The following is a 21,492-nucleotide window of genomic DNA, read 5'->3' as shown; positions in this document are numbered from 1 at the left end:
CATTTTGGAAAAGCAGATTTCAGTTGGATTTATATACTTAATGGTAAGGTCCTGGGGAGTGGGGAGATATGAGACCTTGGAGTGCAGGTTCTTGATTCCTTGAAAGTGGAGATCCAGGTAGATAGGATAATGAAGAAGATGTTTTGTATGCTTTCCTTTATTGGTCAGAGTATTGAGTTCAAGAGTTGGGAGGTCATGTTGTGGCTATACAGGGGGTTAATTAGGCCACTTTTGGAATATTGCGTGCAATTCTGGTCTCCCTCCTTTCGGAAAGATGTTGTAAAACTTGAAAAGATTCAGAAACGATTTACAAGGATTGTGCCAAGTTTGGAGGATTTGAGCAATTGGGAAAGGCTGAATAAGCTGGGACTGTTTTCCCTGGAGTGTTGGAGGCTGAGGGTTGACCTGATAGAGATGATAAAATCATGAGAGGCATCAATAGGATAAACAGATGAAGTCTTTTCCCTGGGGTGGGGGAGTTCAGAATTCGAGGGCATAGGTTTAGGGTGAGAGGGGAAAGATATAAAAGGGACCTTGGGGCAACGTTTTCACGCAGTGGTGCATGCAGTGTGTACATGGAATGAGGAAGTGGTGGAGGCTGGCACAATTGCAGCATTTAAACAGCATCTGGGTGGGTATATGACTCGGAAGGGTTTAGAGGGATGTGGGCCAAGTGCCGGCAAATGGGACTAGATTAAGTTAGAATATCTGATCAGCATGGATGAGTTGGACTGAAGGGTCTGTTTCCGTGCTGTACATCTCTCTGACTTTAGTGGGACAAGGACAGCAGATACATAGGAACACCACCACCTGCAAGTTCCACTCCAAACCACTGAATTAGGGCTATATCACACATTCTTCGATGTCACTGATTCAAAATCCTGGAATTCCCTCGTAACAGTGCTATTGGGGTTTCTGGCAATCCATTAGCAGCAGCAGTTCAACAAGGCACCTAACCACCAATGTTTCAAGGGCTTCGATGGATGGACGATCAGTGCTGGCTTTACCACATCCGAGCAATGAATAACAACAAAGACCGAGTCAGTGACAGATAAACAGAAAAACCAGGAAAGGTGAATGGACCATGATATCCCAGAAGCGGTGAGTGCAATGTGATATTCCAGGAGTGCATTTTGGAATGTGATGTCCTGGGAGCTGTGATTGGATGATATTTCCCAGTGTGTTGAATGGACTTTGATCTCCTGGGAGGTGTGATTGGACTGCTATTCCAGGAACTGTGATTGGACATTGATATCCCAAGAGTGGTGAATGCACTGTGAAATCCTGAGAACTGTGATTAAACTGTAATAATCTGCATTGAAAAAATACGTAAGAGATCGTCAGACAGCGCCTTCCAAACCAGTGGTCATTTCCATCCAGAAGGACAATAACAACAGATGCATGTTAAAGAAAATCACAGAACACCAGGTTACAGTCCAACAGGTTTATTTGGAAGCACAAGCTTCACAACCTCCTTCATCAGGAAGTTGTGAAGCACGACCATAAGACACAGAATTTAATCACAAAAGATTACAGTCTCATGCAACTGAAATGACATGTTAAGCAACCTTTGATGATTATTAAGTCTTTAATCTTTTAGATTGGGTTGCTGGTTTCAGTTTATTATTATTATGTAAATTCTAGAACTTCTTTTAAGTCACATTCTCAAGGTAACTTTAGATTTTATAAAAGAAAGGTGACATCTCAACTCAGACAATACGTTAAAGGTGTGAGGTTACAGTCTATCTGTATCCCAATCTTCAGTTAGACTGGTTGTAAATCCAAAGTGAATTTTACAAATTATTACATGGATTGTCTGTCTGCATTAACTGCCTGCAGGTTGTGTATTTTTTAAGCAAAATAGAGTGTACCTGCAAGTATAATTCTGTAAATACAAATTCACCCCATAGATTTAGATGTGTTTGTGTGTGCAGGAGTGTGCGTGTGTGTGTGTTTGTGTGTGTGTGAAGACTGTGTGACTTAAAAGACATTCCGAGATTTACGTATTAATGAACCAAAACCGGCAACCCATTCTAAAAGATAAAAAACTTAACAACAATCAAGGGTTGTTTAATTTATCATTTCAGTTGCATGACACTGTAATCTTCTGCTGTAAATTCTGTATTTTATGGTCCTGCTTCACAACTACTTGATGGAGGAGCAGCACTCCGAAAGTGAATGTTTCCAAATAAACCTGTTGGACTATAACCTGGTACTGCGTGATTTTAACAAGCCTCCAACTCGACACTGCCCTCTGAACCTGTCCACCACTCCCCTCTCTGACCTATCACCTTCTCCCTCACCTTCATCCACCTATCGGTTTCTCAGCTACCATCCCCCAAACCCCACCCCCTCCCATTTATCTCTCAGCCCTGACCCACAAGCCTCATTCCTGATGAAGGGCTTATGCCCAAAACGTCAATTCTCCTACTCCTCAGATGCTGCCTGACCTGCTGTGCTTTTCCAGCACCACACTCTCGACTCTGATCTGCTCACTTTCTCCTACTTGATTTTTAACTTTGTCCACCCCAGTCCAACACCGGTTTCTCCACATAACAGATACAGGAGGACACCATCACCTTGAAGTTTCCCCCCAAGACACACACCACCCTGACTTGAAATATATTGGTGCTCCTTCACTGTTGCTGGGTAAAATTCCTGGAATTTCCTCCTAAATGGCATTGTGGTTCAACCTACAGCACGTGGACTGCAGTGATTCAAGAAGGCAGTTCACCACCAGGTTCTCAAGAGCCAGTGATGCCCACACCCCACAATTGAAGTTTTTTAAAAGTGCTGGGAATGGTGATTGGATTGAGTTATGATGGAAGCTGTGATTGGACAGCGATATCTCAGGATTAGTGAATGGACTGATATCCGGGAGCAGTGAATGGATTGTGATATTCTGGGAAAGGTGAATACATGGGTTTTTCATGGGAGAAGACCGAAATCAGTTGAATATTGGAAATTGAACATGACCCTTAACAGCTATCACCTCATGGGGCAGATACTGACACAATGAGCCATATCTCACTGGCCAAATCACAGTGCCATTTCTGGCCTCAGCATCTCAGTGTTATTTTCAATGACCCTCCCTCGTGTGCATGAGCTGATCCCACCACTGCTGCCTTGGCTGCTATGGATCGTCCTCTTCTGATCTGCTGTCAAATACATCCAAAGGTACACATCCCTCACTGATGCTGTCAGTTTGAAAGCCTCTGATGATGAAGAATACTATTCCCACACTAGAAATCTCTGTCAAACATTTACCTGGGGAACTGAGACAGCAGCTGCAATAAGTGAGGTTTTATTCAGATGGGACAATGACAAGTTTAAATCTCCACCTGATCTGCTGCTCAAAGTCACCTCCATTTCCCCGGTCAGTTTCCCAAGTTTCAGGAAATTCATGTTGCTCCAGAAATATTTGGATTGACTGTGAGAGACGTCAATCAGAGAGTCCACCCACTCTGCCCATTGTCTCCTCTTCCTCTTCCAGAGCTGGTTCACTTCCTATAGGGACTGAAAACCAAGTGAGGAGATGGTGAGTGAAGGAGCAGCTTTTATACAAATGGTATCCCATAATATCCACACCAATCTTCAGGCAGTCTGACTATCCTGTGGGTAATCAGGGGGTGGAAATGTCCCTTATGCTGTGTGAGAAGATCCAGCTGAGAGAGCTGTTTACTCGGTGCTTTGTGCTGAACTGTTTGACTGGAGCTGTGTGTTGGATATTGAGTGTGTTTATTGGAAGCATTTCCCTCTGATTTCCAGGCTGAGTTTTGTTGATGGATCATTCCTGAAAATGAGAGGGTGAGGTTTAATTATCTGGGAAGTACAGATTGTCTGAGGATTCTTACTGATTTCCTATTGTTGAATTCTATGTGTTGGGAGCAGGTTGTTGTCCTGCGGACTGTTGATGGTCAGTTGTGTCTGCGTTTTGGGATCTGTGTGATCTTTTCAAATCGGTCCAAGACCCCATCTCTGTGACCATTCAGAAAAAAGAAGAAACAAAGTCTTGTATTCATTGAGACACTTTCATGAACATAGATGTCCTAAAGCTTTTTGCAGCCAATGGTATACTTTTGTGTGTGGAATTGTTGTAGGAAATGTGGCAGCCAGTGTGTGCACAGCAAGCTCCCACAGTCAGCAATGTGATATTTCAAATCATATCCTTTTTCTGGTGGCATTCGTTGAGTCAGACATATGTTCCCATTGAAGCCAAGACTTTGAAAGTGAATTCAAACATTCTACTTTTTTTTAAACAGGTCGGACAGATGAACCACATCCCGTGGTAGAGAAACTATTGGAAAAAATTCCAATGGAGGAAATTACTACCTAATTGGAAAGGCATGAGTTAAATAGAGATAGTCAACATGGCTTTGTCATAAAGAGTTTATGTTTAACCTCGATGGTCAAATTCTCTGGATTATCCACAGTGTCACATGCCAGCGAGTTTTGAAATAGGAAACTAGGACAGATGTATGCCCAGCTGAAGGGCTGTTGCAAGAGGGAAGGCTTTAGATTCCTGGATGGCTGGGGCCATTTTGGGGGAAGGTGGGACATGTACAAATGGGATAGTCTGCAGCTGAACCAGTTTGGGACCAACATCCTTGCAGGTAGGTTAGCTTGTGTTGTTGAAAGGAGTGTAAACTAGTCAGGTACAGGGAAGGGACACAGAATGTTGATGAAACAGAGACACAACATACTATACCAAAGAAAGCAAGTCACAGTGAGTTCAGCAATGTTGAGTGTTAAAGAATAAGGTAAGGCTGGATGGTGTTTAATGCTAGGAGTATAATAAATAAGATTGATGTGTTAATGGTGTGGATTGAAACATTGCAGTATGATTTTGTTGCTATCAAAGAAATATTGCTGAGGGAAGGGCTGGACTGGCAACTCAGCATTCCAGGGTTTCGGATCTTTAGGCAAGACAGGTGTGTGTAAAAAGGTCTGTGGTGTGGCACTATTAATGAAGAAGTCAATTACTTCAATAAAGAGGGATGATATCTCAGAAGCATCCTCTAATGAGGCTTTGCAGTTTGAACCTAAGAATGTTAAGGGGACAGCTACTTTACTCGGAGTCTATTAAAGGCCCTCAAAGAGTCAGGAAGAAATAGAGGAGCAAGTTTGTAGACAGTTCACAGAGGTGTGTGTGACAGTAATGTGACTCTGTGAGTCTATCACAATGAAAACAGTTTAGTAACTTAAATGCTTCAAACAGATCAATCATGAATTTCTAATAACCCTGAGGAATATAATCTGAGTTTGACCTCTCCTCCTAAACTACCCTTGCAGTGCAGGGATTATTCTACTAAACCTACACTGCACTCCCTCCAGGAGGCTTTTCCTTGTAATATTGAACTTTGTGGTGATTGTGTGGAACGAGAGTCACACAGAATCATAGAGATGTACAGTATGGCTGCAGACTGTTCAGTCTAACTCATCCATGCTGACCAGATATCATGAATTAATCTAGTCCCATTTGCCAGCATTTGGCTCATATCCCTCTAAACGTTTCCTAATCATATACCCATCTGGATGCCATTTAAATATTACAATTGTGTCAACTTCCACCAGTTCATCTGGCAGCTCATTCCAAATGTGTACCAGACTCTGCGTAAAAAGGTTGCCCCTTCAATCACTTTTGAATCTTTCTCCTCTCATCTTAAACCAATGCTCTCTTGTGTTAGACTCCCCTACCCTGGGGAAAAGATCTTTCCTGTTCCCTGTCTCCATGTCCCTCATGATTTTTCAAACCTGTATACGGCCACCCCTCAGCCTCTAACGCTCCAGTGAAAATAGCCCCAGCCTTTTCAGCCTGACCCTTCAGCTCAAATAGTGCAATAGTTGCGCTGTTTAAACAAATGGAACTGTAGCCCTATTATGGCAAATATAGGCAAGCAAAGTTCACTTTCTGCAAATAACGGCCTAAATTCTTCAATCGCATTAAAGCCAATTCGCATTGAGGGAACGTGTGAGATAGCAGAACCAATTGTATTGGAAAATAAGTTAAAAATTCAAAATCTTCATTCAATTAATATTTCTCCTTCATATTTTAAAAAATATTATATAGATACATTTAAGGGCAAAACTTGTTTTTGTTAGCTTGACTAAAGCTTAGACAGCTTGATTAACATGCCACCTAACTGTCGTTCCATTGCCCTCACATTTTCTGGGAAATTAGAGATCTGGTTGGATAAAAGAATATAACTACATTGGATATTAACCAGGAGCAGACAGTGTCGCTGCTGGAAACAGAAGGTGTGCGAGGTAAACATGTGAGAAAAAAGAAAGGATTTGTATCTGATCCCCTTCACAAAAGGGGAATTGCAGACTGGAACAGTCCTTAACAGTCCCTTCAGCAAAGGAGGAGGGGGAATTGGAGAAAATCACATTCCTTTTACCTGTTTTACAGAAGAATTGCACCATACTACACCAGAGAATACAGAGAGGATAGACATTGCAGATAGAACCTGACCATCACTCAAGGAGCAACCGCACAACTGTGGGAAGACACCCAGTCCCTTCATAGCATTGCTCAACACAGAGAAGATCGGACAGTGAAACCATCATCTGGAAATCGGTTGGGTCAGGGGAGCTTTGACAAACATCATCACATCTGAAACTGGTCAGTGCTGTGGAGTCTTCCATCAGAAACAGTGTTTGGTAAGAAGTGTGAGTGGTACCAAGTGTGGTGAGATCTTCAATCATTCTTCGAGCCTCATGAACCACTGACTTATTCCTCCTGGTGAGAGGCTGTTCAAGTGTGAGGAGGACTCCATAGGCTGATCAGATCTTCTTAATGTAAACTACGCCTGATGTACAACTGTTAACTCAAGGACACCTTCATGAAAGAGAAACGCTTCAAGTGCGAGGTTTGTGATAAAGCTTTTGTAAAGTCTACGCACCTCCTCATACACCAGGGGATTCACACAGGGGAGAAACCCTTCAGGTGTACAATATGTCACGCAGCTTTCACCCAATCCTCCAATCTCCAGACACACCAGCGATTTCACACAGGAGAGAAGCCATACATGTGTGAGATGTGTGACAAATCTTTCTCACAGTCATCAGATCTGTGCAGGCACCAGCAGAGTCACACTGGGGCAAAACCATTCAGGTGCAAATTTTGTGAGATATCATTCTCATTGTTATTTGCTCTGCGTCGACACCAACGCATTCACACAGGGGAGAAACCATTTGTGTGTCGAGTTTGTGACAAATCCTTTGTGCAGTCATCAAGTCTCAGTGACCACCGACGTATTCACACAGGTGAGAAGCCGTTTAGTTGCAAGACTTGTGACAAATCATTCTCCCGGTCGGCGAACCTCCGAACACACCAACGTATTCACACTGGGGAGAAACTATTCAAGTGTGAGGCATGTGCCAAATCATTCCCTGACTCCTCGAGACTCCTGCTCCACCAGAGGATTCATACAGGGGAGAAACCATTCAGGTGCAAAGTATGTGAAAAAACATTCTCAACATCATCAAACCTCCACAGACACAAACGTACTCACACATGACTCACACGACAGAGAATTGCATCATCTTTGAAGAAAGTTGATGCTGGTGCGGAGTGTGAAATCTTCAAAAAGATGAAGCAGCACTGGAAGTCAACAATTCAGTAGAGAAAACTGAATCTCATAGACAGATGTCTTGCTAAGATTAAGCAAACCAAACAACATGGTGTAACAATTCAAAAATTGTTCAAATTCAAACAGGGAGTTGTGGTGTAAGGATAGTCTGACACCATCAAGGACACCCCTGTTACTGGGAGAGACCAATAGACAAGCTGAGATGAATTGATCACCCAAAATGGCACCTTATACAAAGGGAGCAGTGTCTTTATCCCTCAAGAGATGAGAAAAGGGAGGCTGAAATACATCCCATGTAATACATCAAGGAATTAACTCCAGTCTAAGGACTTTAAGAGAAATGCTGTACTGGCCAAACACGACGAAGAAATGAAGGACCACATCAGCCAGTGCAGTGCTTCGATTATCTCATCACTGTCCACTGCTATTCAAGCAGCAGTTAGAGCATTTGAGATCAGTAACTCCCAGTGTCTGAATAGAATGTCTGAAAGCACACTTAAGTCATCCTGCCATTCCTGACATTGTGATCTGTGACAATAACCTCAATTCACGAGTGAACGATTCAGCCTTTCATGAATGGTTGAGAAATTCAGCACCATACATCACCTTTATTGTCAGTCAAACGGAAAGGTTGAGGCAGCAGTGAAACATGCCAAATCAGAAAAAGATCAACTATATCTAGCTCACATATGTACAACACAATCTTAGCGTGGAGAAACATACCTACTGAAGGAATGGAAAGCAGTCCAGCAAGTAATGTAAAACTGCACCCAAATTACTTTTCCAATAGATAAAACAAAACAACTAAGATCAAAAGACAGAAACCCAAAGGTCAATTTGATAACAATTTGAAATTGTTGTCAGAATCTAGATTTGGAGAGCTGGTCAGAATGAAAATATTTAGCACACTGAAAAAAAATGTCAGCATGCTGGCAACAAGGTAGCCTTCTCGAGAGATTGCTACCTCGATTGTTCATAGTGAAAGTGAATGACATGACCATCTTTGTACCTGTGGATTTCGAACTGTAGCTGAATAAGTTGCTAACTCGCAGCATGTAGTTCATGAGGCAAATCTTATGTAACCAGCTGTGTGAGGAACTGAATGTATGTCAGACCTTGAAGACAGTTAATATTTCAGATTGGCGGCAACAATGATCACAGGAATGGCACTCCCCACAGCAACAAAATCTTGAAGTGAATTCAATGTCACCTTGAGCCAGCAGACACCAAATGAGCAGACAACAACAACAACTCAGAGGCACAACATAAACACACCTGCCTGCTGAAAAGACAATGGGTGCAATCCTGTTGGAGAAACAGAAGAAATCGAAACTAATGGAATACAACAGACTTTGTTCAAATGTAATAATTTTCTTGCTAGAATCTAGAATCTATAACTGGTAAATTATATGTATGCAATTTATTTTTCTTTTTATGAAAAAGGAGGATGATTTGACTAATCCCTTTGTTCTGGGGCTTATGAGACCTCTGTGATTTTCTGCAAATAAAGATTTTTGGACACTGGCCGTTTTACAGACCATCTGCAATAGAATGTTTTCAAGGCGACACTCGGGTTATCAGCCGTGTCTAGTCGAGACCGGGTGATTCCTGTTCTCTGGACCGAGAGGTGGTGAAGGAATGGTGAGTTTGAGGGAGGAAGGGAAGGCGGCCTTTGAAAGAAGGGGAAGCGTGAAGAGATCCTGATTTCCGCCACTAGGGGCCGACATATATAGGAATGCTCCTCCAATTTAAGGTCAGGTTGAGCGGGTCAGAACTACAGCTCCCGTCAGGCACCTAAAGCGATAACACCAATGCCGTACGTAAACGTTTCAGTGCGCAGGCGTGGAGCCCAAATGCATTAGGGGTAATGTAGTTCGGAGCGGGACTGTGAAGAGTTTGGATGAATCGAGTCCCCGCGGAGATTTTAAACAACTTCCAGAATAGGAAGGCTCTTCCAGAGAAAATCTCTCCAACATTTTTTTTCACTAAATGTGAGTTTTCACTGCAATGTCCGAAATAGTTCTGGAATTGTTAGGTTTTTACAAGATATTGCAGTAGACCTGATAAATGTCGTTTTGACTTCGTCTCAGCGTAAAATATTATAGCACTAATTTCAGAAACATTTTTGTGAGGAAGGAGTTGAAATGGTGGATTATTTTGTGTGAAACCCGCTGTAGTGGTCACTGCTGTGGAAGTTGTGAACGCGGCTTTTGTAGAGACATAGTCAGTGTCCAACGTCAATTGTTGTCCCACCAGATAAATGACATCCCCCATGTTAGTGGCTCAATAAAATAACAACAATCTGTTGATGAGGTGGTACGGTCAATCTATCATAGAGTATAGAGATGTACAGGACATAAACAGATCCTTTAGTCCATCTTGTCTATGCGGACCAGATATCCTAAATTAATCAATCCCATTTGCCAGCACTTGGTCCATTATCCCTCTAAACCCTTCCTGTTCATATACCCATCCAGATATCTTTTAAATTTTGTAAATGTGCCAGCCTATGCTTCCTCTGGCTGCTTATTCCATACATTCACCACACATGTGAAAACGTTGCCTTTTAGGTCTTTTTCAATCTTTTCTCCTCTCACCCTAAACCTATGCCCTCTAGTTCTGGACTCTACCACAGAGAAAATACCTTGTCTATTTGTCCAATCCATGCCCTTCATGATTTTATAAACCTATACAGGGTCACCCCATAGCCTCCAACACTCCAGGGAAAACAGTTTCAGTCCACTCCTTTTGCCTTTGTCAGTAATTTCAGCAGCAAGTTGAGGGGTTCAAGCTATGGGCTTGAAGTTGAATCCCTGGCTGGTTTGGTCTCCAAGTACAGAGCATGGCAGGACAATTGTGGATTTTACGTCATGGACTTGTGGAGGGTACTTACAGAGCTCGTGGAGAACTATTGTATTTTTTTTCAGATTCTGTAAGAATAAATGGTTACGGTGTCCCAGAGCAAAAGGCAAAGGGAATGCCATGGTGACAGAGAAGTGATATCGATGAAGAGTCGGTGGTCACTGGGGGTTAACAACATTAAGCATGTCAGCTCTCCTGAAAGAGACACCATTGAGACTGGATGTGGAGTGGTGAGTAATCAGAATTTAACAGTATGGTCATAGAGGTCGACGCACAAAAAAACCCAAGGCCCAAGCTTGTGCGAATCAATATCCACCACCTATCTATTCTGATATCATTTTCCTTTGCATCGCCCAATGCTTTGTATGCTGTCCCATCACAAGTGCATATTTATACTTCTTAAATATTAACATATTTTTGCCTCTACCACCTTTTACACGCAGTGAGTTCCAGATTGCCACCGTGCTCCAGGTGAAAAAAAATTCTCAAACACCCCAGTCTGTCCAATCTCTCTCCATAGCTAAAACTCTTCAGCGCAATATTCAGATAGAAATTCTTCATTCTCTTCTCAGTGCTGTCACTTTCCTTCGTATATTATGCATTCTAGAGTGGCATACAATACTGCAGCTGTGGCCAAACCTCTGTTTTTTTAAGAGTTCTGGCTCACTTCCCTGCCTTTAAACTCTTGGCTCGGCTAACAGGGGAAGGTACGTCATATGTCTTTTTAACCACTTTCTCTCCCTGGTCTGATACCTTAAAAGGCCACTGTACAATCACATCTAGATCTCTGTGATCCTCTGTGCTTCCCACGGTCCTTCCATTCAACATGTATTCCCTGTGCATGTTTGCCTATGAAGTGCATCGCCTCACATTTACCTGGGCTGTATCCCATTTCCCAATGAACAGACCATCTGAGTTGTCCATCTATATCCTCCTGTCATCCCAGGCTATTTATCCTACTTACAATTTACCACCCCACTAATTTTTGTATGGTCTGCAAAACTTACTGATCAACATTCAAGCCTAAACCATTTACAGAAACCACAAACAACAAGGTTCCTAAAACTGAATCTTGTATTATACCCTGAACACAGAAATCCAGTCAGATAAACATGCCTCAACCATCATTCTCAGCTTCCCACCACTCAGCCAATTTGCATCATATTTTCCAAGTTTCCTTGGAACCGCTGGACCTTTTGCTATCAGTCTCCCATCTCAGACCTTATCAATAGCCTTACTGAAGTCCAAAGCATTACCTTCAATTACACACTGGTCACAACTTTGAAAAATTACATCAATTTGTTCAGACTTGCTGACCCCTTAACAAAACCATGTTGAGTGTTCATGATTAATCCCTGCCTCTCTAAAGGAAGATTAATTCTGTCCCTTAGAATTGCTTCCAAAGGTTTCCACCACTAATGTTAGGCTGACTGGCCTGTAGTTTGCTGGTTGATTCCTTGCTCCCTTCTTGAATAATGATGCCACATTTCTCCAGTCAGTTTCCCAAGCTTCAGTAAACTTTTTGGAACACAAGAGTGTAGAACAGTACAACACAGTATAAGTCCTGCGGCCCTCGATGTTGTGTCAACTTCTTATCCTACTCTGAGATCAATTTAACCTACATACCCTTCATTTAACTATCATCCATGTGCCTGTCCAAGAGTCACATAAATGTCTCTAATATATCTGACTCTACTACCACTGCTGGCTGTGCATTTCGTGCACCCACCACGCTCTGTGTAAAGAACCTACCTGTGACATCTTCCTTAAACCTTTCTCCATCACCTTAAAATTATGCCCCCTGGTGATATTCATGTCTGTACTGGGAAAAAGGGTCTGGCTATCCAATATATCTATGCCCTTCATCATCCTGTACACCTCTATCAAATCACCTCTCATATCCTTCTTTTCTCCAGTCAAGAACACCCTAGTTCCCTCAACTTTTCTACATAAGAGTCAAGATTAGAGTGGTGCTGGAAATGTACAGTAGGTCAGGCATCATCTGAGCAGGAAAATCGATGTTTCGGGCAGGAGCCATTCGCATTAGGCTCCTGCCCGAAATGTCGATTTTCCTGTTTCTCGGATACTGCCTGACCTGCTGTGCATTTCCAGCACCACTCTAATCTCCAGCATCTGCAGTCCTCACTTTCACCTTTCTTCAGAAGACCTGCCTTCTAGTCCAGGCAACATTTTGGCAAGTCTGTTCTGCACCTTCTCTAAAGCTTCAACGTCCTTCTTATAATGACACAACCAGAATTAAACACAACATTCCAAGTGTAGTCTAACCAGTGCATTTTCGAGCTGCAACATAACCCTATGGCTCTTAAAATCAATCCCTTGCTCATGAACACCAACACAACATGCGCCTTTTTAACAACTCTTATCAAATTGGGTGGCAACTTTGGGGGATCGATGGAGTTTTTAAAAGAGGTAACCCAGAGGATAGATGAGAATAGGGCAATGGATGTTGTCTAAATGGACTTTTGACAAGGTCCCACACAGCAGGCTAGACATCAAGGTTAGGCAGCATCCGAGGAGCAAGTGAATTGACGTTTTGGGCATAAGCCCTTCATCAGGACGGCTTATGCCTGAAACGTCAATTCTCCTGTTTCGCGGATGCTGCCTGACCTGCTGTGCTTTTCCCGCACCACCTCTCAACTCTGACCTTCAGCATCTGCAGTCCTCACTTTCTCCTAGTCATGAAAGTTAGGTCACATTGGATCCAGAGATAGCTAGCTAATTGGATTCAAAATTGCTTTGATGGTGGGAAACAAAGGTTGATGGTTAAAGTTTGTTCTTGGACTGGATACTGTGACTAGTGATGTGCCATGGGTCAGTGAAGCGACATTGTTATTTGTTATTTACATCTGGACGTGAATGAACAAGGCATGATTAGTAAGTTTGTGGATGATACAAAATTACCAGGTGTCATTGATAATGAGGTATGTTAGCAAAAATTACACAGGGATCTTGGTCAGATGGGGAAGTGGTGGAGGATTGGCAAATGGAATTCAATGCAGTGAAGTGTGAGGTGTTGCACTTTGGAAAGTCAAACCAAGGTAGGACTTATATAGTAAATGGTAAGGTCCTGAGGAGTGTTATGGAACAGAGGGACCTTGATGTATAAGTACATGTTTCTTTGAAAGTGGCATAGCTGGTAGACAGGGTGGTGAAGGCGGCTTTAGGATGCTGGCCTTCTTCAACTGAGGCATTAACTAGAGGTTTTAGGACATTATTTTACAGCTGTATATGTCATTGGTGAGGCCGTATTTGGAGTACTGTGTACAATCTTGATCACCCTAGTAAAGAAAGTTAGTTAAACTGGAAAGAGTACCAAGAAGATTTATGAGGATGTTGCCAGGCACCCAGTAGGCCTGAGTTATATGAAGAGGTAGGCCAAGATAGGACTTTATTCCCTGGAATGGAGGACAATGAGGGATAACCTTACTGAGGTGTAGAAAATCATGACGGGCATTGCTAGTATGAATGCAGATAGTCTTTTTTCCCAGGGATGGGGAATTGAAAGCTCGAGGACATAGGTTTTAAGTGAAAGTAGAAAAATTTAAGAAAGACCTAAGGGGCAGCTTCTTCACAGAGAGAGTGTGCGCATATGGAATGGGCAGCTGATCAAAATGGGTGAGGCTGGTACAATAGCAACATTTTTTTTTAAAAGTCTGGAGAGCTGCATGAATAGAAAGAATGTAGAGGGATATGGACCAGATGTGGTCAACTGGAATTAGCTAAGTGGGCAGTATTAATCAGTTTGGACCAAAGGGCCTATTTCCATGCTGTATTATTCTATGACTCTATCTCAGATAGCATTACACTGGAATTGTGGGGGGATTCCAAATCCCAAAACCCCAACCATTTAATGCCAATACCATAATTCACAGTGCAGATGTTGCATGCTGCAACTTGGGTTCAAAAAGGAAATGGGCGTGAGTGATGCGATAACATGATAACACAATGACACTGTAAGACTGATTCCTCTGGCCGATGTGCACTGGGAGCGGATTTAGATTTCAGGTAAAAAATGCAATGAGATTTGTCAGTTTACACATTTATGAGGTACATGTGATAAATTGGCAGTTTTCTTTGAAGCTAGTGAACATTAACCACTGAGTATTTGGAATAGTCAATGGGTTTTGAGTCTATTCTCCTTTTAACAGGAAAGGGCTCGTCAGAGACAAAATGTCAGGGGTAAAAGGATTCCTGATGAAGGCTTATGCCCGAAATATTGATTCTCCTGCTCCTTGGATGCTGCCTAATTAGCCATGCTTTTCCATTGCTGCACTTTTCAAATCTGATCTCCAGCATCTGCAGTCCTCACTTTCTCCTAGGGGTAAAAGTATGACCCACTTCAAATCATTTCAGATCGCTTTCCTTGTTGCTGTCAGGACTGCGCTGTTTTGTTTATTTGCAAGAAAATAATTATACTGACAATAGAAAGGAATGCAATAACCACACACGACTGAACCAAAAATAAATGCATAAACTTACATTGTGCTTTGAATTTAATTCTGACAGCTGCAGTCTCTTGACCCAGTGGTGCCAAGTATAAGTGATCATTGATTTTCTAAATTTGTCAACGGTTCAACAGGACACATCCAGCAGTAGCTTGCTTGATCAAATTGGTTTGTTCTGCATTTGATGCCTTGGCAAATTAAGTTTTTAATTTTGTCGAACAGCAGTTACGTGGGAATGATCAGACATCTATCTTCTCACAGCCAAAGCACATGCTGAAAGTATTTTGTGGAAGTGTTAGCATGTCTTTTTTCTTAAACAAGGGGACATTTGACCCTGGATTTTTTTCAGTAGACTTTCCCCCTGGTTGTACTCTGGACATCAACTACAAAACAAACAGATGCTTAACTAGAACAGACACATGCTTCCAGACACAGAGGAATTCACTTGATAGGAAAAATGTCTTCAAGATACTATGAAATTCTGATATATGCCACTACGTTGACACATCTCTTAAAGGTGTCCAATCAACTTCCTCTTCACCCTTAAACGTAATGATTTGAAAACAAAAGAGGAAGTGCATATTATTTAAGTGGCTCCACAGCAAAACTTGACACCGTTATATCTCTCAATCTTAATTGAAATGTACTTGGTCATTCTCAAGTTCTAGGAGAAAGTGAGGACTGCAGATGCTGGAGATCAGAGCTGAAAAATGTGTTGCTGGAAAAGCGCAGCAGGTCAGGCAGCATCCAAGGAGCAGGAGAATCGACGTTTCGGGCATAAGCCCTTCTTCAGGAATGAAATGTTGATTCTCCTGCTCCTTGGATGCTGCCTGACCTGCTGCGCTTGTCCAGCAACACATTTTCAGTTCATTCTCAAGTTCTTCAATGCAAATGCAATTACTGTATCATGGAGCAAGATACTGCACATCTTACTTGTGTCAACTTTGCAGATAACTTTTCAAATTCTACCTGTTGCATTCTTCAGCATTCTCTCCTTCTCTCTGACTTTGCCACCTCCTGTTATGCTGTTGATTTATTGATGCTCATAAGCACTGGGAGGAGCCAAGGCTATCAAGACACTGTTTGTCTCCGGCGAGAAAATGGTGCTGGAAAAGCACAGCAGGTCAGGTAGCATCCGAGGAGCAGGAGAATTGACGTTTCAGGCAAAAACCCTTTATCAGGAATAATGCTTGTGGGACAGAGGGTTGACAGATTAATGGCAGAGGGGTGGGGCTGGGGGAAAGGCAACGGAGAATGAGATAGGTAGATGAAGGTGGGGGAAAAGGCAATATGTTGAAGCAGAGGGCGGAGCAGATGGATGGGAAGGACGATGGTCAGGTCAAGAGGAAAGGGCCAAGTTGGAGGCTTGGGCTGGGATAAGGTGGGGGGAATGCGGAAACTGGTGAAATCCACATTAATCCAGTGTAGTTGCAGTGTCTCAAGATGGAAGATGAGGGTGTCATGTGGTTAGGGTTTCACAATGGAGGTGGCCCAGGATGAGCGTGATGGAGTGCAAGGGGGAGTTAAGTATTTAGCCATAGGGAGATGGGGCTGGTTGGTGCGAGTTCCCAGAGATGTTCTCTGAAAGGATCTGAATGTTGGTGTCCTGTCTCCCCAATTTAGAGGAGACTACATCCGGTGCAACAGATACAGCAGATGACATTTGTAGAAGTACGGGTAAATTTCTGACGTATATGGAAGGATACTTTGGGGCTTAGGATGGAGGTGAGGGGTGATTGTTATCCACGGGTGAGGTCTTTATGCAAGAAGGGCTGCAAATAAAACCTGGGAACTATAGAACAGTAAACCTAGCATTGTGTTAGGTAAGTTACTTGAGAAGATTGAGAGAGATAAGACATACATGCATTTGGAAAGACAGAGTTTGATTAGAAGCAGTCAGCATGACTTTGTGCCTGGGAGATCATGCCTCATAAATTCTTGAGTTCTTTGGTCAAGTGATCAGGAAGGTTGACATGTGAGGGGTGGTACATGGATTTCAGTAAGGCCTTTGATAAAATCCAACATGTTAGGCTGCTCGGAAAGATTTGATCGCATGGAATCCAGGGGGAGCTTGCAAATTGGATATAAAATTGCCTTGATGGTTGAAAGCAAAGGTTGATGGTTAAAGTGGAAGATACTTGTTATACTGGAACATTGTGACTTGTGGTGTGCATCAAAGGGGTGTGCTGGGCCAATTTTGGTTTGTCATCTATATCAATGATTAGGATGACAATGTTCAAAGCTTGATGAGTACGTTTGCACATGACAATAAAATACATGGTATTGAGGACAGTGAGGAAGGTTATCAGAAATTACAGCAGGTCATTGATCATCTGGGGAATTAGGCCAAGAAATGGCAAATTGAGTTTAGTACAGGAAAATGTGAGGTGTTGAATTTTGGAAGGTAAAATCAAGGTAGGAGTTTCTTAGAGTCATAGAGATGTACAACATGGAATCAGACCCATCTGTCCTACTCGTCCATGCTGACCAGATATTCAAACCTAATCTTGTCCCATTTGCCAGCACTTGGCCCATACCTCTCTAAACCCTTCTATTCATACACCCATCAAGATACCTTTTAAATGCTACAATTGTACCAGCCTCCTTTACTCCCTCTGGCAGCTCATTCCATACATGCAAAACCCTGTACAACAAAGCATTGCCCCTTAGGTTGAATTTATATATTTCCACTGTCATTCTAAATATATGCTGTCTAGTTCTGGACTCCCCCAACCCAAGGAAAATATTTTTTCAATTTGTCATATCCATACCCCACATGATTTTTCAACCCTCAGCCTCTGACACTCCAGGGAAAACAGCCCCAGCCTATTCAGCCTCTCCCGATAGTTCAAATCCTGGGAAATGTTTGATGGGCCTCTTGTTGAGATATTTACATCATTGATAGTCACGGGTGAGGTGCTGGAAGACTGGAAGCTGGCTAACGTAGTACCAATATTTAAGAAAGGTGGAAGAGAAATGCCAGGGAACTATAGACCGGTCAGCCTGATGGTGGGCATTTTGTTAGGGGGAATCCTGAGGGACAGGATTTGTGTGTGTTTGGAAAGGCAACGACTGATTAGGGACAGTCAGCATTGCTATGTGCATGGGAAATCATGTCTGACAAACTTGATTGAGTTTCATTTCAAGAAGTAACAAAGAGGATCGGTGAGGGCAGAGCGGTGTGCGTAATCCATGTAGACTTCAGTAAGACGTTTGACAAGGTTCCCCATGGGAGACTGGTTAACAAGTTTAGATATCATGGGATAAAGGGAGAACTACCCATTTGCATGCAGAACTGGCTCGAAGTGAAAATACTGGTGGTATTGGTGGAGGGTTGCTTTTCAGACGGGAGGCCTGTGACCAGTGGATCGCCACAAGGACCGGTGCTGGGTCCACTACTTTTCTTCATTTATATAAATGATTTGGATGTGAACATAGGAGGTATAGTTAGTAAGTTTGCAGATTACACCAAAATTTGAGGTGTAGTGGACAGTCAGAGTACAACAGGATCTTGATCAGATGGGCCAACGAGCTAAGGAGTGACAGGTGAAGTTGAATTTAGATAAATGTAAGGTGATGCATCTTGGAGAAGCAAATCTTAGCAGGACCTATACACTTAATGGTAAAGTTTTAAGGAGTGTTGCTGAACAAAGAGATCTTGGAGTGCAGGTTCGTAGTTCCATGAAAGTAAAATCACAGATAGATAGGATAGTGAAGGCGGCATTTGGTATGCTTTCCTTTATTGGTCAGAGTATTGCATATAGGATTTGGGAGGGTGATGTTGCGGTTGTACAGGAAGTTGGTTAGGTCACTTTTGGAATATTGCATGCAATTCTGGTCTCCTTTCTGTAGGAAGGATGATATGTAACTTGAAAAGGTTCAGAAAAGATTTACAGAGATGTTGCCAGGATTGGAGGATTTGAGCTGTAGGGAGAAGCTGAATAGGCTGGGGCTGTTTTCCCTGGAGAAAGTGAGGACTGCAGATGCTGGAGATCAGAGCTGAAAGTGCATTGCTGGAAAAGCGCAGCAGGTCAGGCAGCACCCAAGGAGCAGGAGAGTCGATGTTTCAGGCCTGAGCCCTTCTTCAGGAATGAGGAAAGTGTGTCCAGCAGGCTAAGATAAAAGGTAGGGAGGAGGGACTTGGGGGAGGGGCATTGGAAATGCAATAGGTGGAAGGAGGTTAAGGTGAGGGTGATAGGCCTGAGTGGGGTTGGGGGTGGAGAGGTCAGGAAGAAGATTGCAGGTTAGGAAGGTGGTGCTGAGTTTGAGGGTTGGGACTGAGACAAGGTGGGGGGAGGGGAAATGAGGAAACTAGAGAAATCTAAGTTCATCCCTTGTGGTCGGAGGGTTCCTAGGCGGAAGATGAGGCGCTCTTCCTCCAGCCGTCGTGTAGCTATGGTCTGGCGATGGAGTCGTCCAAGGACCTGCATGTCCTTGGGGGAGTTGAAGGGTTGAGCCACAGGGTGGTTGGGTTGGTTGATCTGGGTGTCCCAGAGGTGTTCCCTGAAACGTTCCACAAGTAGGCGGCCTGTCTCTCCCCAATATAGAGGAGGCTGCAGCGGATGCAGTAAGTGATGTGTGTGGAGGTGCAGGTGAATTTGTGGTGGATATGGAAGGATCCTTTAGGGCCTTGGAGGGAATAAGGCGGGGGGGGGGGGGGGGGGGGGGGGGGGGGGGGGGGGGGTGGTTGGGGGGGAAGGTGTGGGCGCAAGTTTTGCATTTCTTGTGGTTGCAGGGGAAGGTGCTGGGAGTGGAGGTTGGGTTGGTGGGCGGTGTAGACCTGACGAGGGAGTCACGGAGGGAGTGGTCTTTTTGGAACGCTGACAGGGGAGGGGATGGAAATATATCTCTGGTGGTGGGGTCTGTTTGGAGGTGGCGGAAATGACGAAGGATGATACGATGTATATGGAGGTTGATGGGGTGGTAGGTGAGGACCAGTGGGGTTCTGTCCTGGTGGCAATTGGAGGGGCGGGGCTCAAGGGCAGAGGAGCGGGAAGTGGAGGAGATGTGGTGGAGGGCATCGTCGATCACGTCTGGGGGGGAAATTACGGTCTTTGAAGGAGGAGACTATCTGGGTGGTACGGTATTGGAACTGGTCCTCCTGGGAGCAGGTGCGGCGGAGACGAAGGAATTAGGAGTATGGGATGGCGTTTTTACAGGGAGCAACCAACCCAACCACCCTGTGGCTCAACACTTCAACTCCCCCTCCCACTCCACCAAGGACATGCAGGTCCTTGGACTCCTCCATTGCCAGACCATAGCAACACGACGGCTGGAGGAAGAGCGCCTCATCTTCCGCCTAGGAACCCTCCAACCACAAGGGATGAACTCAGATTTCTCTAGTTTCCTCATTTCCCCTCCCCCCACCTTGTCTCAGTCAAATCCCTCGAACTCAGCACCGCCTTCCTAACCTGCAATCTTCTTCCTGACCTCTCTGCCCCCACCCCAACTCCGGCCTATCACCCTCACCTTGACCTCCTTCCACTATCACATTTCCAACACCCCTCCCCCAAGTCCCTCCTCCATACCTTTTATCTTAGCCTGCTGGACACACTTTCCTCATTCCTGAAGAAGGGCTCAGGCCCGAAACATCGACTCTCCTGCTCCTTGGATGCTGCCTGACCTGCTGCGCTTTTCCAGAAACACACTTTCAGCTCTGTTTTCCCTGGAGCGTTGGAGGCAAAGGGGTGACCTTATAAAGATTGAAAAATCATGAGGGGTATGGATAAGATAAATAGAGAAAGTCTTTTTCCCAGGCATGGCTTCTGTGCTGGTTCAAATTATTGTTTGTTTTTACTTCTCTCAGAAGTGTTGTGCAGCTCTGAACTGAAGCTCGGTCACTTAATCCATCCTCAAGAACAATTTTGATTTTACAAAGATCTTAATCTGGCAGCGAACTCTAAAACAGCGCTAACATCAATACTACTGTAGTGATTGGAATGCAGTTGGCCCAAGTGGATCTTGCTGAGCATGCGATACCTGATCGGCATTATTAGCCTGAGCCAATCCAGGAACCCCGGCTGACAGATGTACAGGAGATTGATCACATAGCATTGCCCTTTGAGGTGAAGGGCACTGCTTGTCACTGGCCACTCGGGTGTTTTCCTATCTTCCTGGTGGTAGAAATTGAATAAAGATTCGTGCACTTTGTCTCACACCTACACACACACACACACACTATGGGTGCTGAGGAAAAAATAAGCACTACCGCAGTTAGGTGGTAGTATGGGGGTAAGGAAAATATAAAAAAAAGAAGAAAAAAAAATACAGGAGATTGATCACACAGCATTGCCCTTTGAGGTGAAGGGCACTGCTTGTCACTGGACCACTTGGGTGTTTTCCCTGTCAAGCGTTGGATCAGTGCGTGTGCGTGCACGTGTGCAAGGACTCTCCTCCTCAAAAGTGTCAGAGGGGAAGGGGACTATCCCTGAACCAGCTGCCCCACATTGAGAGAGAGGAAGAAAGAAGACGACGACAGGAGGAGGTGGAAGGAGATGAGAGCTTGGAGTACTGGGCCTACTTTTGGAGCTGCAGCCTGGGCCTCGCCCAGGTCAAGGGAGTGTTGCTGC

The 21,492-nt window shown here is 43.9% G+C and overlaps 1 protein-coding gene and 1 long non-coding RNA gene across 2 annotated transcripts in view; both read left to right on the top strand.

Annotated features, from left to right (window-relative positions):
* The window catches only part of LOC140455499 (uncharacterized), a 269,046-nt gene extending 262,196 nt beyond the window's left edge, over nucleotides 1-6,850 (top strand). Inside the window, exon 4 of the transcript XR_011952883.1 lies at nucleotides 6,413-6,850. The gene's annotated coding sequence lies outside the window, so the exon portion shown is untranslated. The remainder of the gene's footprint in view (nucleotides 1-6,412) is intronic.
* A 2,624-nt stretch (nucleotides 6,851-9,474) lies between these two features.
* LOC140455505 (uncharacterized) lies at nucleotides 9,475-21,074 on the top strand. Its single transcript, XR_011952891.1, has 3 exons — nucleotides 9,475-9,586; nucleotides 10,523-10,687; nucleotides 20,730-21,074. It is a non-coding gene; the product is annotated as an uncharacterized lncRNA (long non-coding RNA).
* The last annotated feature ends 418 nt before the right edge of the window (nucleotides 21,075-21,492 follow it).

The sequence above is a fragment of the Chiloscyllium punctatum genome, chromosome 30 (genome assembly GCF_047496795.1).
Source record: "Chiloscyllium punctatum isolate Juve2018m chromosome 30, sChiPun1.3, whole genome shotgun sequence".
NCBI lineage: Eukaryota > Metazoa > Chordata > Chondrichthyes > Orectolobiformes > Hemiscylliidae > Chiloscyllium > Chiloscyllium punctatum.
Note: the sequence above shows the minus strand (reverse complement) of the source record. Positions and strands in the feature narration are given on the sequence as shown.